The 16,000-nt window shown below is 46.2% G+C and overlaps 1 long non-coding RNA gene across 4 annotated transcripts in view; it reads right to left on the reverse strand.

Moving 5' to 3' along the window:
* Positions 1-15,140, reverse strand: part of LOC309329390 — a 31,813-nt gene extending 16,673 nt beyond the window's left edge. For 2 of the 4 annotated variants that reach the window (XR_014151114.1, XR_014151115.1), the window contains exons 1-2: positions 14,340-15,140; positions 11,043-11,207 (exon numbers count right to left, since the gene is read on the reverse strand). This is a non-coding gene — a long non-coding RNA (uncharacterized lncRNA). Of the gene's footprint in view, positions 1-7,284; positions 7,436-11,042; positions 11,208-14,339 lie in introns of those variants that run through there. The other 2 variants (XR_014151116.1, XR_014151117.1) reach the window with 2 other exon arrangements.
* Positions 15,141-16,000: the final 860 nt, after the last annotated feature.

A 16,000-nucleotide genomic window follows, 5' to 3' on the forward strand; every position in this document is an offset into this window, starting at 1 on the left:
ACTGCCCATGTTGGCTGGAGCTGATGGGAGCCAGAGTTTGCTGCTTGTGAGCAAGGCCAGGAAGTTACAAAGTTTAACACCAGCTCAGTCAGCTTTGCCACAGGGGTGTAATAATAATAATAATAATAATAATAATAATAATAATAATAATAATAATAATAATTTATTATTTATACCCCACCCATCTGGCTGAGTTTCCCCAGCCACCCTGGGCGGCTCCCAATCAAGTGTTAAAAACAGTACAGCATTACATATTAAAAACTTCCCTGAACAGGGCTGCCTTAAGATGTTTTCTGAATGTCAGGTAGTTGTTTATCTCTTTGACATCTGATGGGAGGGCGTTCCACAGGGCAGGTGCCACAACTGAGAAGGCCCTCTGTCTGGTTCCCTGTAGTCTCACTTCTTGCAATGAGGGAACCGCCAGAAGGCCCTCAGCACTGGATCTCAGTGTCCAGGCTGAACGATGGGGGTGGAGATGCTCCTTCAGGTATACAGGTGTAAGAAGGCAACATTTTCCATTCTGCCCTGCACTGTAGGCAGCACTGTTTCCTTTCTGCCACTGTTCGTCTTCCACCCAAAGCTGGCTAATCGTCTTGCTGTCCCCTTTGGGGAAATTGCACAAGGAGTCATAGGAGGCAACCTCTAGAGGTCATGGGGGCTTCGCCTCCACAATAAAATGTTTGAGGGGGCTGGGCCCCCACAAAGTTGATGGTGTGTGTGCACTGTTTCATGTGATCAGTTGTGCAGGGTGGAGCTTACCTAGGCCCCCCACAATGTTTTATTCAAGTTGGCACCCCGTAAGGAATTCATAAATAACGTTAGTTACGTTGTCATTGTGCTGTTTCTCCCCACTCATTCCAGCCCAAACACAATGCCAATTTGGCAGTGGGGGACCATAATCAATTACACATCATTTGTGGACTGAAAGCAGCAGCAACAGTGAATACTGATCATATACGCTGGGTTGGTTTCTGTTTAGCACCTGGAAGAATAAGCAAGCATCAGCAATTTCTGCTTTGGTGTCCATTTTCGTCGAAATCCTCCAACACCCCTACTCTAGCATTACAGTAACTGCACACAAAGGCTTTTTGGCTCTGCAAAGGAAGGAAGGAAGCAAACAGACAGTGGCAGGCTTGAGCACCTGGGAGTGGTTACTGTCAGATGATGGAGAGCAAGAGGGAGCAGATTTGAGCTTCCTTCCCTCTGGCTCCAGTTTTGCCTGCAATGCTTATTGAATGGGGTGGTGTGGAGGGAAAGAGGGCAATAAGATTAGACAGTGTGCATTTTTTACTTTCTCCCTCTCTCATCTTTTTTTTTTATAAATCCCACAACTGTCACTGAAGTGTACATAACAGCAGAAGGATTCTTTCCTATCACTGTATATTTGGGAGACTTTATTTAGGGCACTTTTCCTCCACACCCTGTCTTGCAGTGAAGGATGAATTGCAGCTGCAATAAATTACCTCCTTGCTGAAACAGGCAAAGCAGAAGAATGGCTTGCCGGCTTGTTTCTGGCACTGGGGCCTTTGCAGAGATATGCAGGTGGAGTGAGTGAGTGAGTGAGTGAGTGAGGTTTGCCTTAGCCACTGCCTGATCACAGTGTGTGTGTGTGTGTGTGTGTGTGTGCGCGCACACTTCAAAAATGCTGAACTCCTTGTGACCCTGAAAGGAAGCTCTCTAGCCTGGGAGAACAGGGAAGATGAGCCAGGGGAACATTCCTGAATGAAGAAGCAGGGGCATTTTTAACCTCTGTTTTGTAGCAAAGGCTGGATGTGGATGTTGGAGGACCATACCAAAATCATTAGCTGGAAAGTCATCTCAGACACATTAACCTATTTCCAGTCTCTGCCAGCTCTGCAAGTGCTCAATCGTAGGTTTATTCTTTCCCATTTTTGCAGTCTTTTTTTTTAAGGTACGCATGTGCGCGCGTGCACACACATGGATGCAGTGGTTCAGGGTTGTGGGGGAATGAAAACCTGTTACTATTTTCTGCAGCAAGGTCCCTGTCTCCAGTTTTCTAGAGCTGCCCAGTCATTAAGAAAAGGAAACCACTGTAAGCCACTGTATGCTCCAAAGCATTTAAGAACACCGACAACACAGGGTGCTTCAGTATCAAGAGAACAAGGTGCAAGGTTTGTTACGTATAAGGGAACTTCATAGAAAACACAATTTACGTCACTCCAAAAGATTATATTGGAGCAAGTAAAATCATTTGCCTGCATATGTGAGCAGAAAATAATAGATCTAGCTGAAAGGCAACACACGGAGATCTACATCAAGCATTGCAATGCATCCCTAATTCTTATTATTTTATAATCTTAGAAGGGGCGTGGCTGTGACTATCATGAAGGGACCCCACACATCTGAATTTGCCACTACACTGGTAAATAGGGACACTTGGAGGGTCTGCATCTTGGCTCCCTGTACCTGCTGTAGTTGCAAGATTCATACATGGAGTGCGGGCTGGACTTTAATGTTCCTTCCAACTCTAAGATTCTATGGTTCTGTGATTTCCATGACAAACAGCGAACCACTTTTCAAACTGAGATGACTTTGAAAACATTTTTTAAAAAAGTGGACTAGATGGGCTTCTTCTACTCAAAGAAAATAAAAATAGGAAAATCTCATTGGGGAACACAAGTCTTTGGTGTGCGCCTAAAGAAATTCATTGGCTCCTGAACTCTGTCTTCAGATCTCTCCTGCAATGTTGTGGCTATAACAATGTGATAACCAGCCCTAGGGACACAATGGGATTAAAATCTAGATGAAGTTGAACCAAAGACGGAAGAAATTGAAGTTCAAGGTTTCTTCCAGAATTCAACTTAATTTAATTGTAGTTTTGAAGTTTGCACCAGGGGCACCTCCAGATCCCCTGGTGTAATAACAGAAGAAACCTAATTAAGAGACGCTAATGAGAGACACTATTAAAAAATCCCGCTTGCTTTGATGAATTTCCTTGCTAGGCTTGTGCTGCAAATAAACAATAGGTTCAGATAGTTTTCGGCCTTAAAGTGTAAATTACCACCATACTATCAACTGATCTTGGCAGCCAATTAAATCAAATAAATGTTGTCTCAATGCATTAGGAAGAAATATGAATTAATCCAACAACAGAATCCATTAAAGTGGAAGATTTTTCAGGATATAAATGGAAGTAATTAAGGCCACGCTTCTTTTCATATTGTGGATGGCTTTCCAGTTATCGTCACCGAATGGAGAAAGGGGATTTGCCTCCATTGCTAGAATAGCTGCTGCAAACCTATGCAAATAGGCTCAGAAGTACATGTCATTAAGTTCAGTGCTCTTTATTGCCAAAACCTCGGTGGAACATAGTCCTCCAAGATCAGCAGGCAGACAACACATTCTGATTACTCTGATTATGATTATGTACTTGTTTATGCTAATTCACTTCATTGGGTTCTAGAGATAAGCAGAGAATGGGCAGGGTAATACTGCTTGTATCATCATCATCATCTAGCATTTTATTTATTTGCTGATTTCATTATTTTAATATAACCCACATGGAGAGTTTTCACTGACAGGTGACATGGATATTGCCCCCCAAAATATCCCCTGGTATTTGACATCCTAAGTACATTTGATCAAGTTGGTTGCAGCAACTCGTAGGGTTCTATTTGTATCATTTGGTAGGTTTCTGGATGAAACATCTGCTCTGGATCCATTCCAGTCCGGCTTCCGTGCTGGTCATGGGACCGAGGCGGCTCTGGTCGCCCTAACAGATGATCTCCGTAGGCAGCTGGATCGAGGCGGGTCGGGGCTGCTGATTCTTCTAGATCTGTCAGCAGCCTTCGACATGGTCGATCACGAACTCCTGGACCACCGCCTTGCCGACGTGGGGATCCAGGGCACAGTCCTTCAATGGCTGCGCTCGTTTCTCTCTGATCGGGGACAGAGGGTGGCGCTCAGGGGGGAATTGTCATCGCGCCACTCCTTGGTGTGTGGAGTGCCTCAGGGTGCGATTCTCTCCCCGATGCTTTTTAACATCTTTATGCGCCCCCTCGCCCAGCTTGTCCGGAGTTTTGGGCTGGGTTGCCATCAGTATGCCGATGACACCCAACTCTATCTGTTGATGGATGGCCATCCTGACTCGGCCCCCGATACACTGGCGAGATGTCTGGAAGCTGTGGCTGGATGGTTACGTGGGAGCCGGTTGAAGTTAAATCCTTCGAAGACAGAGGTCCTCTGGCTGGGGCGGGACGATATGGGATTGAGGGGGCAACTCCCATCTCTTGCGGGGGTGCAATTAGTGCCAGCACCGTCTGTTAAGAGTTTGGGTGTAATCTTTGATACCTCCCTCTCTATGGAGGCGCAGATTACAGCTATAACAAAGGCGGCATTTTTTCATCTCCGCCAAGCTAAGCAGTTGGCCCCTTATCTCTCTCGCCCTGACCTAGCCACTGTGATCTATGCGACGGTCACCTCCAGACTGGATTATTGTAACTCGCTCTACGTGGGGCTGCCCTTAAGACTGACCCAGAAACTCCAGCGGGTGCAGAATGCCGCGGCGAGACTCCTTATGGGGTCTTCGCTGCGAGATCACATTCATCTGGTACTATACCAGCTGCACTGGCTCCCGGTGGAGTACAGGATCAGGTTTAAGGTGCTGGTTTTAACCTTTAAAGCCCTATACGGCCTAGGACCCTCGTACCTACGGGACCGCCTCTCCTGGTATGCCCCACAGAGAAACCTACGGTCTGCAAATAATAACATCCTCAAGGTCCCAGGCCTCAGAGAGGTTAGGCTGGCCTCAACTAGAGCCAGGGCCTTCTCAGCTGCGGCTCCAATCTGGTGGAACGCTCTGTCACAAGAGACTAGGGCCCTGCGGGACCTGACATCCTTCCGCAGGGCCTGCAAGACAGAGCTGTTCCACCAAGCCTTTGGTCAGGGCGCAGCCTGACTCCCTCCTCTGGCAACCTGCTTAGAATCTTGCTTAATTAGTTGCCATTAATTTGATTTTAATTGATTTTTATAATGAAATATTTTTAGAATGTGTGAATATCTGATTGTTTGATTGTTGATTGTTGTTAGCCGCCCTGAGCCCGGCTTCGGCTGGGGAGGGCGGGATATAAATAAAATTTATTATTATTATTATTATTATTATTATTATTATTATTATTATTATTATCTATGGCATCATAAGAAGAAGACCCAAAGGCCATCTTGTCCAGCATCCCATTCTCGCAGTGGTCAACCAGATGTCTATAGGAAGCCTTCAGGCAAGACCTGAACACAACACTTTCCCCCAGGAGTTCCAGCTTGGCACCAAAATTTGCGGGGGAATTTTGTGGGTACTCAGGCACCCAGGGCCCCAGGGGGTTGGTGCTTGTGCTTCCCTCTCCTGTGGTTTCCAGCAATTGGTATTTAGAAGCATACTGCCTCCAACAGAGGAAGGAGCATGCAACCACTGTGGCTAGTAGACATTAATAGCTTTCTCCATGTATTTGTCTAACCCTTTTCTTTCTTTTTCTTTTTCTTATTTTATTTTATTTCCATGCTTATTACAAACAAACAAAAAAGGGAACAATACCGAAAAAGGGGGTACAACTTAAGAGGGGAGGGAAAAGGAAAGAAAATGAAATTTACACAATCTGTTATTAAGATAAAAATTATGACAAAAATTTATGATTACAATTTCATGTTACAATAAACGTAAAAAATCTCATCTTTTACAGTGGTGCCTCACAAGACGAAAAGAATCTGTTCCGCGAGTCTCTTTGTCTAGCGGTTTCTTCGTCTTGCGAAGCAAGCCCATTAGCGGCTTAGCGGCTTAGCGCTATTAGCGGCTTAGCGGCTTTTAGCGGATAAGCGGCTTAGTGGCTTAGCGGCTTAGCGGCTTAGCGGCTTAGAAAAAGGGGGGGGAGGGGAAAAAAGTCGGAAAAACTCACAAGACATTTTCGTCTTGCGAAGCAAGCCCATAGGGAAATTCGTCTTGTGAAGCACCTCCAAAACGGAAAACCCTTTCGTCTAGCGGGTTTTTCGTCTTGCGAGGCATTCGTCTTGCGGGGCACCACTGTATACCCAACTTCCCATTTATTCCTTAATTCTTTTTACATAAATTTACTGCCATATCAAAATACTATTTTTATGTTACTATTTTCACAATTTATAAATGTTTATATTTATATAAGCAATTAATTACTTTTGTCTCCTTTGTACATTTTGGCTAATTTCCATGGAGTTAAATACCGCCAGTGTTGTCTAACCCTTTTCTAAAGCCATCCAAGTTGCTCACCATCATTGCCTCTTGTGGGAGCTAATTCCATAGATTCCCGATGAACTGTTTGAAGAAGCACTTGCTTTTGGTACCTGGGAGCCCCCCTCCCCTGCCATACACACACCGGTACCGTACTTTTAAGTCATATCCACATGAGAGCCCAAGATGTACAGGAGCACCCTTCTGTCCACTTCTCCCCACCTCTCTTCCCCGCACACACCTTTGGCCTCCTCTCTATCTCACTCCCTTGCATCTCCACTGCAGACAAAGGGGATGGATGAACTTTCTCCACCAACAAGGATGAGCTGTTGGCAGCGCAAGATGCATGCGAGCCCTGGAGTTACCAGCCAGGTCCCGAGGGTGGCAGCCAACGAGCCCAGATGGCTGGCTTCAGTTAATTGGTGCTTTATTTTTAAATTTGCAGTCAACATCACACTACTCCATCCCTTAATTGCACAGTCTAAAATAAACAAAGGGCTTTAAGTTTCACCTTCCCTCTCTTGCTCCACCTAGCCTTCTCTTTCCCTTGCGCTCCATTTCAAAGTAAGGCTTCAGATGTCTGACATGCATTCATTTAGATGATAGAAGTGGGGAGTGTTGAAGGAAGGGGAGATGTCTTAAGTGCCTGACATATAGCTTTTTGGCTTGTGGTCAACCATCCCATCAGCCGTTTCCAGGAAGAGCACCCCATCTGGAGCACCAGGAGCCAAAAGAGCAATTTGGTTGGTATCTTGGGGCCAGCTTTAAACCAGTTCAAACTAATCCACCACATAGTGTCTGGGTCGTAATTCTTCTGCTAGGATGCTGCTGCTTTCTTTCCAGGTGGGAGGTATTATGAATCATGCCGGGATTGGAAGGTAAAATTTATTAGTCATCTTTGCTCCCTCAAGAAGACCAGTGGAGGAGAATTTGCCCCCCACGGTGGCACCAGCTGCATAGCTAGATCCAGACTCTCACACACCACCAGCCAAGAAAGCACACTTTTCAGAGTCCAAAACAAGAAATGATCTCACCAGGAAGGGATGAAAGATGGATCTTCACGGTAAACACTTACCCATATCTAGTCATCTACTTTCTTACACAGCCTTCCAGCCATCTCAGGAGTGTTAGAAGGAGCTTCACAGTGTCCCTGTTAAGGAGAAGTCTGGCAGAATGGGGCCATGGACAGGACCCAGGGTACCCATTAATTTGTATGGCAGCCTGAGATGTAAGAAGGCCGTTATTTCTATTGACCTGTATTCATCACAACCAGGCCTGTTTCAGTTCTGCTGCACTTCTGGACTTCGTTACAGTCCCAATGAAATTATTTGAGTGCCTCACCATGAGCAGCATCCCACACTTAAGGAGGTTTGGGGAATAAGGATTTCAGGATATCTGGTGTCCAGAGAAAGGCTTTGGGTGTTCTGGGAAATTACATTTACCAGGTTCCTTCATACCAGGGAAGCTGCTAATGCAGTGTTGAAGATGCCATGGAGGGAAGCTGATCAGATCAGATTATAATCTAAACCAAAAAAGAGGTACAGTGGTACCTCTAGTTAAGTACTTAATTTGTTCCGGAGGTCCATACTTAACCTGAAACTGTTCTTAACCTGAAGCACCACTTTAGCTAATGGGGCCTCCTGCTGCTGCCGCGCCACCAGAGCATGATTTCTGTTCTCATCCTGAAGCAAAGTTCTTAACCTGAAGCACTATTTCTGGGTTAGTGAAGTCTGTAACCTGAAGCGTATGTAACCTGAAGCGTATGTAACCAAGGTACCACTGTACATGGATTAATGACTCTCTAAAACTGCTAGCGCATTTGCAAAGCTAAGCAGGTCCAGTATGGTTTCGAATCGGATTGGGGACTGTATGTTGAAATCTTTGCTTTGCAGGGGGGTTGGAGCAGTTGAACCTTGGGGTCCCTTCCAACTCTACAATTCTGCAAACTTCAACAACATTTCTGTGTGGAACACTTCTGAGAAATCCTGCTGTCAGCATGATTCTGTCTTTCTTCAAATTTTTTCAGATGTTTTGCCCGAGGAGCAGCCTCTAGAGTCCATTGAAAATCCGTTCTCTTGTGAATTTCAGGTGACAACTGTAATGAACTGCAGAACCCCCCCTGAGAACTTCCTTCATTTTTACCAAAACTTGTCAGGCTCCCCTTTGAAATTCCTTGGGTGCATCTACAGTGGAAGAGCCACAAGATTCCCTTTCAATGTTGCTTTATGACAGACAAAAGAAAATCCTTCTTCACAAAGCACAGTTAAGCTATGGTATTTGCACCCACAAGAGGGAGTGATGGGCACCAATTGAAAACTAGACAAATTTATGAATGATAAAACTTTCAGCAGCTACTAACCACAATGACAATGTTCTACCTCCACTGTCATAGGCACTACGCCTTTGAATATCAATTGTGTTGGGTTGCAAGTGTGAAGAGTTCTGTTGCATTCAGATGCTTCTTGTAGAAGAAGAAGAAGAAGAGTTTCGTTTTGATATCCCGCTTTATCACTACCCAAAGGAGTCTCAAAGCGGCTAACATTCTCCTTTCCCTTCCTCTCTCACAACAAACACTCTGTGAGGTGAGTGAGGTTGAGAGACTTCAGAGAAGTGTGACTAGCCCAAGGTCACCCAGCAGCTGCATGCGGAGGAGCGGGGAAGCGAACCCGGTTCCCCAGATTACGAGTCTACCGCTCTTAACCACTACACCATGCTGGCTCTCATAGGCATCTCGCTGGCCACTGTGAAAACAGGATGCTGGATTATATGGGCCTTTGGTCTAACCCAGCAGGGCTCTTCTAGTGTTCTGAATACCAGTCATTGGGTTCATTAAGCAAAAGAGAGCTGTTGCCTTTATGTCCTGCTAAGAGCTTTTCAGAAGCATCTGGCTGGCCCCTGCTGGAACAAAGGATGCTGGCTGGAGTTGGCAGGCAAAAATATAATACCTCTTTCTTGGTTGCGGAGATTTCACCCCTCCCATACCCAAGAATCTCCTGAGAATCTCCTGAGGTCTCTGCTGACTCTACAGAGAGGAGGAGCAATGTACTGCTCTCTACTTAATTAGTCAAGTGAGTGAGTCAGTCTCTGTGTGTGAGAGAGAGTCAGTCAGTGTGTCGGAGAGAGAGTGCAAGAGATCATGTTTATAGATAAGATTGCTGCTAAGAGCAGCTGCAGGCACTCAGAGTATAGCATTGATTTATGCTCAGATTATTTAGCTCTGTATATAGTTTTGTATTATAGCTGTAGTTATAGAATAAAAGGAGGATACTTTACAGAGCTGCTCTCCGAGTGGTTTATACTCTGCAAGACTCTGCAAAACGCTGCTGCGCAACGACTGTATAATTGAGACAGTGAATCTGGTGCTCTCAGCTCCAAGCTGTGAGTCCACAGCACTGTGACCTGTTCCTGTGGGAAAGGAGGTCTCTGGCAGTGCTACCCAGCTCGCCCAGCCCAGTCGGGGCTGTAGTGCATGAGTCCAGTTGGTACACTGGCTCAAGGGCGATGCTGACAGCTTTCAGTAATATAGTGGTACCTCTGGATATGAATGCTTCTGGTTGCACATGCGTCAGGTTACGAGCTGTGCTAACCTGGAAGTAGTTGCTCCCAGTTGCGAACTTTGCCCTGGGATGCGAGCAGAAATCATGCACCAGGAGGTGCTCTTTCGCTAATGCTGCCTCATTTTAAGAACAGTTTCAGGATAAGAACAGATCTCCGGAACGAATTAAGTTTGTAAACAGAGGTACCACTGTATATGCATTATTATATACAATTCCACCTGATATGCACATGTTGTCCACACTGATTAATTGGAGAACTGCATTGCAAAATTCAGAGAAGTGCAAATTTCAAAGTATGGCTGTGTTTCATAGAATCATAGAAAAGGGATACAGGTGGCGCTGTGGTTTAAACCACTGAGCCTCTTGGGCTTGCTGATTGGAAGGTCAGCAGTTCGAATCCCCATGACGGGGTGAGCTCCCATTGCTTTGTCCCAGCTCCTGTCAACCTAGCAGTTCGAAAGCACGCCAGTGCAAGCAGATAAATAGGTACTGCTGTGGTGGAAAGGTAAACAACATTTCCTTGCTTGCTCTGGCTTCCAGCACAGTGTTCCGTTGTGCCAGAAGCAGTTTAGTCATGCTGGCCACATGACCCGGAAAGCTGTCTGGGAACAAACGCCGGCTCCCTCAGCCTGAAGCGAGATGAGCGCTGCAACCCCATAGTCGCCTTTGACTGGACTTAACCATCCAGGGGTACTTTACCTTTACCTTTACCTTTACCTTTACCTTTACCTTTACCTTTACCTTTACCTTTACCTTTACCTTTACCTTTACCTTTACCAGAGAATGGTAGAGTTGGAAGGAACCAGGAGAGTCATCTAGACCGACCCCCCTGCAATGCAGGAAACCTTTGCCCGACATGGGACTCAAAGCCACAACCCTGACATTAAGGATCTCGTACTCTACTTACTGAGCTATCCTGGCTCATGAAACGTTTTGGGAAGTGTGGATCTGGTAGATTCGCCTTCAGATGCCGACTGAATCAAATTTCTCCCCCATCCCTTCTCTGCTCGTAGCTTCCCTGCCTGCAGAACCCCCGAACAAGGTCTCCTAATAAGCATAATCCCATGGCTGGAAGAGCTTTCAAATTTTCTTGTTTCCCAACAATATCTTTGTTCTACTGTTTTACTGGAATGGGGCGTTTGGAAACAGAACATGCTCCACCAAGGCAGCAACCAGCAGCTAATAGACAATCCTGCCCCATTTCACTCCCTCACTCCCCAATTTTATTGCAATTGGCTCTCGAGAAAAGATAAGAACATTGACATCCATACCAGCAAGCATCAAACTTTGGGGACATGCACGTTGCCCATTAGATGGTTCCAGAGCATTGTTCTTCCTCGGAAGCCACAGTTGGCTGCAAATATACAAGCTTCCCCAGACGATTTCAGCTCATTTGACAATCCAGATTATAAAATTGGCAGCAAACCAGAGACAGGCTGGTGATGTGGGGGGGGGGGGAGAGAGTTGACTGTGCATAATTAAGGCCTTCGCTTCTTCCTTTCCAATTCCCCTTTTTTTCGCTGAGGGGACGACACTTGTACAAAAGACACACAAAGATGCAGGCCTCGGATGTGCAGGAGTTCATTTAAGAAAATACACCTTTCAACATATAATTCCCTTCCACTCTTCTTTCTCCTCCTCCCTCCCTCCCTCCCTCCCTTCTCTGTCTTGTTCAGGCTCATTATCTCTTGCTTTCCCTTGTATGGTTTCCTCTGAATCTGAGCTCACAATGACTCATTTGGGGAGCAGGGTGGAGGGGGTGCGGAGACTAAACTACCATGCTAGACTCTGTCCCCAGGGCAGCTTGACAATACTGCCTATTATCTGGCATCTTGAAAGGCTGACTTAAAGGCATGAGTTCGTCAAACACACTTCCTTTCATCCTTTCACCTCCAGGGATGCAAAGCAGAGAGGGGCGCAGACAGCAGCATCGCTTGCCTTTTCTTAAAGCAGCAGCAGAGAATTACTTAGGCCCCATCTGTGCTATGCATTTAAAGGACGGCGGTGCCACTTTAAGCAGCCATGGCTCCCCCCAGAGAGTCCTGGGCACTGTACTTTCTTAAGAGGGTTGAGAGGTGTTAGGAGGCTCCTTTTCCCTTCACAAAGCTGCAATTCCCAGAGTTCCCTGGGAAGAGGGATTTATTGTTAAACCATTTGGAAATGTGTAGCTCTGTAAGGGGAATTGGGGGGCGGGCGGCAGTTCTCCTGACAACACACCCTCCAATATTTCTCGGATGGAAACAGGGGTGTCCTAAGGAAAAGCGGGACATTCCAGGATCAAATCAGAAACCAGGATGGCTTCTGTAAAATTTCAGTCAGTTTATTAATGCTTGGGTCATTCACATGTGAGATAAATAAATACAATACAAAACCCAACAGTATAAAATCCTGAATAAAAGACTGCATAAAATCACGTTGCTGCATAGAATCATACATAAAATCTGCATCTTTGAAGTACAGCCGTACTTTGGATCCCAAACTCCCAGGAACTCAGACATTTCGGCTCCCCAATGCTACAAACCCAGAAGTGATTGTTCCAGTTTGTGAGTGTTCTTTTGGAACCCGAACGTCTGACAGGGCTTCTGTGACTTCTGATTGGCTGTAGGAGCTTCCTGCAGCCAATCAGAAGCCATGATTTGGTTTTCAAACGTTTTGGAAGTCGAACGGACTTTTGGAACGGATTCCATTCGACTTCCAAGGTACAACAGTACTGCATAAGTCGCATGTAGCACATACAGAACTTACATATTGAGAGGGTAAAAATCTAATACAAACGGAAACATTAACTATCGAGAGATATTATGGTTAAATAATATCTCTGTGAATCCGGGACTGTCCCTGGAAAATAGGGACACTTGGAGGGTCTGTGACACCTCTCAGCACTCTTAGCAAACGCCACTTCCCAGGATTCTTTGGAGGGATGATATGACTGCATTGCAGGGGGTTGGACTAGATGGCCCTTGGGGTCCCTTCCAGCTCTACAATCCTATGATTCTATGACTCTTTAAAGTGGCTTGATACATCTTGGCATGTGTAGTGTAGGTGGAGGCAGACACAAGCAAGTGGGACAAGCGACAAAATGTTGCAGTATGGAGTGCTCCCTGCTTGGCACTATGGCCACTCTATTCCATTCCCTGCCCCTAAGAGTCTTCCAGGCAGCATTCCAGGGCCACTGAGCAGGCTCAGTACTCATGTGGCTGTTTCAGTGGGTGTCCCCACCCTGTTAAAGTTTTCTCCGTCTCTTTTTCTCTTTAAACCTTGTGGGTTCCCCCAAGCCTGCTGACACATCTTCCTCCTACATAGGGGGTGTCATTGTCATAGGGGCACATAGTGCATTTCATTAGGGTGTGCACTCAGGGATAGATAGGTAGGTAGGTAGATAGGTAGATACACTGGTGGAGGAACGGGAGTACAGAGGGAGCGGACCACCCCCGGTACCACTATTCCGGTAGGGTGCCATTGCGGCAGCCCCCCAGACATGCACTGTGCACACACACATCCCACGCACTCAGTGTCACGCCCCCAGAGCATGCGCCATGCCCCTGCGGGTGGTGCACCACACCCTCATGGGAGGCACACCACGCCCCCGGGATGTGAACCACGCCCCTGCAGGCAGCGTGTCATGCCCCCGGGGGCACCAACTACGCCCCCGCCTGCTCTCTGCCCCCAGTAGCAGAGCATGCAGCTTCACCACTGGATAGATAGATGATAGATAGATAGATGATAGATAGATAGATAGATAGATAGATAGATAGATAGATAGATAGATATACTTACAGTGGTACCTTGGGTTACAGACGCTTCAGGTTACAAACTTCGCTAACCCAGAAATAGTACCTCGGTTTAAGAACTTTGCTTCAGGATGAGAACAGAAATCATGCGGCAGCAGCAGGAGGCCCCATTAGCTAAAGTGGTACCTCAGGTTAAGAACGGTTTCAGGTTAAGAATGGACCTCCAGAGCGAATTGTTCTTAAGCCGAGGTACCACTGTATTTCAGTGAAGGAAGAAGGGAGGGGGAGACAATGACAGGGCAGGCAAATAATGTCAAGCAAGAGGTAAAGATGCAAAAGGCTAACAAAGCAAGAAGCAGAGACAGTTGATCTTTCCTGCAGAGGTAAAGACCCATGTCAAACTGGGCAGAGGCAGGGCAGATCCAGAAGGCCAAGGGTGGCGTGGCTCCCTGTCTGTGTGTCACAAAAGCAGCCCCTCGTCCTCACAGATATCTCTCTCTCTCCCCCCCCCCAACAGGATTGCCAGCTGGGCTCTGATGCAGACAGAGCCAGGACACAGATGTGGCAGAATCAAAAGGCTGGAATCCCACTCCCACTTCCAGAGAAAGACTCAGCAGAAGCTGTAGATCCCTTCCAGCCTTTTTCTTCTGCCTTCACCTCTGTCTGTTTGCTTCCTTTGAAACATATAGGTGCACCTGGGCAAACCCAGCACGCACCCCTGGACCTGCCTATGGTTACTTAAGCAATATGGCTCACAGCCTGGACACCGGATATAGGAGCAGCTGAGAGGGAGGGGCAGCGCTGTGCAGTGACCTAACAGGTCTCGCTGTCACTTACCTGGAGGAAGATGGGAAGGGACAAGATGGCAAGAATATTGGCACAACAGTTTCATCTGGTTTTGCTCTCTGACACTCTTAGCTGCTTTCTGTTGGACAGTTAAACATTAATATTTCCCAGGGGAGGGAGGGAGGGAGGGAGGGAAGGAAGGAAGGAAGGAAGGAAGGAAGGAAGGAAGGAAAGAAAGAAAGAAAGAAAGAAAGAAAGAAAGAAAGAAAGAAAGAAAGAAAGAAAGAAAGAAAGAAAAGAACTCAGACTGACCATAAGAATGTTGGTTGCCTGGAAGCCATGCATTATTCATAGGTTCTAGCATCTTCTGTTTTCTTTAGTTCTTTATGAATCCTGTTTAAATGAAGCTTTTTTAAAAAATAAAAAAGAAGAGTGCTGCATTTCATTTGTCTGAGTTTAAACCTTGAATACACCTCTTTCGTTTCCTTTATTGATCGTCGCCAAAATTGCAAATATAAATTACAGCAGCAGCAAATTAAATGTCCTAATGACTGTATTTAAAAAGAGCACAGCACTGTCAATAGCAGATTGGATAAGACACAGAGAGAACTGGACACGACTTTAAAAATTACCTTGTAAATGCAGAAACATTTCCACACCTTGTAGGAAACCAGGAAATTCTCATTTATCCTAGGCCCACAAATTAAAGTCCACTCTATGCATTACCTATTCCAGTTCATGGGATCGCTGCCACACATGCATAGCACTATGTTTGCCTTTCCTGGTGTTTGTTTCTCACTGCTAGTGCATTGGTGTCACTTTGGCTAGGATTTCTCCTCCCAGCCAATCAAATGTCATGTAGAGAGTGCGTCACCAAGCAGCCAATCAGAGCTGGCTATGCAACATTACTAAGGTATAAAAAAAGCCAACTCGGAGGAAGGGCAACTGTTTCCTCCTTCAACTTGCCCTTATTCTGCATGGGTACTGGACAATCCTATATTATGCCTTGGCAAGCCGGGGATGGTGGTGGTGGTAAGCTGTCCCATAGCTGAGAAAACAAGGATTACAGTAGTACCTCAGGTTAAGAACTTAATTTGTTCCGGAGGTCAGCTGCCACCACACGATTTCTGTTCTCATTCTAAAGCAAAGTTCTTAACCCGAGGTACTATTTCTGGGTTAGCGGAGTCTGTAACCTGAAGCGTCTGTAACCTGAAGCGTCTGTAACCCAAGGTACCACTGTACTCCTAAGTCTGTGAGGCACCCTGTGGCACTCTATTGCATTTGAGAAGAGTGCAAATACTTCCAGAGGAATTTTTTCATGGAGGGCTGTGAAAAGTGCAAGGAGCCTTTAGCCATCCAGATGTTGCTGAACTACAACTTCCACCATCCCTGGCCATTGGCGATGTTTGCTGGGGCTGATGGGAGTTGTAGTTTAGCAACATCTGGCAAGCCAAAGGTCTCCCTATGCCTGGGCTAGGATATTCCCGTTAGCATCACACCACCACTTGGATCCTTTCTGTAGGCTTATTGGTTCCAACACTCTCCATGTAAAGAGGTTGCTCATATCCTTTTTCTTAAATGCAGGTTGAAATGGAACATATAGATTTCTTCTTCCACCATCTCCCAGTCCCACCATCATTGCTGGCCCCCCCCCACTCTTTTCAAAACCTCACTAAAGAGATGTCAAGCGAAGGGGTCGTCCTTCCCAAGGG

Source organism: Podarcis erhardii (assembly GCF_964252035.2).
Source record: "Podarcis erhardii genome assembly, chromosome: 14".
Lineage (NCBI taxonomy): Eukaryota > Metazoa > Chordata > Lepidosauria > Squamata > Lacertidae > Podarcis > Podarcis erhardii.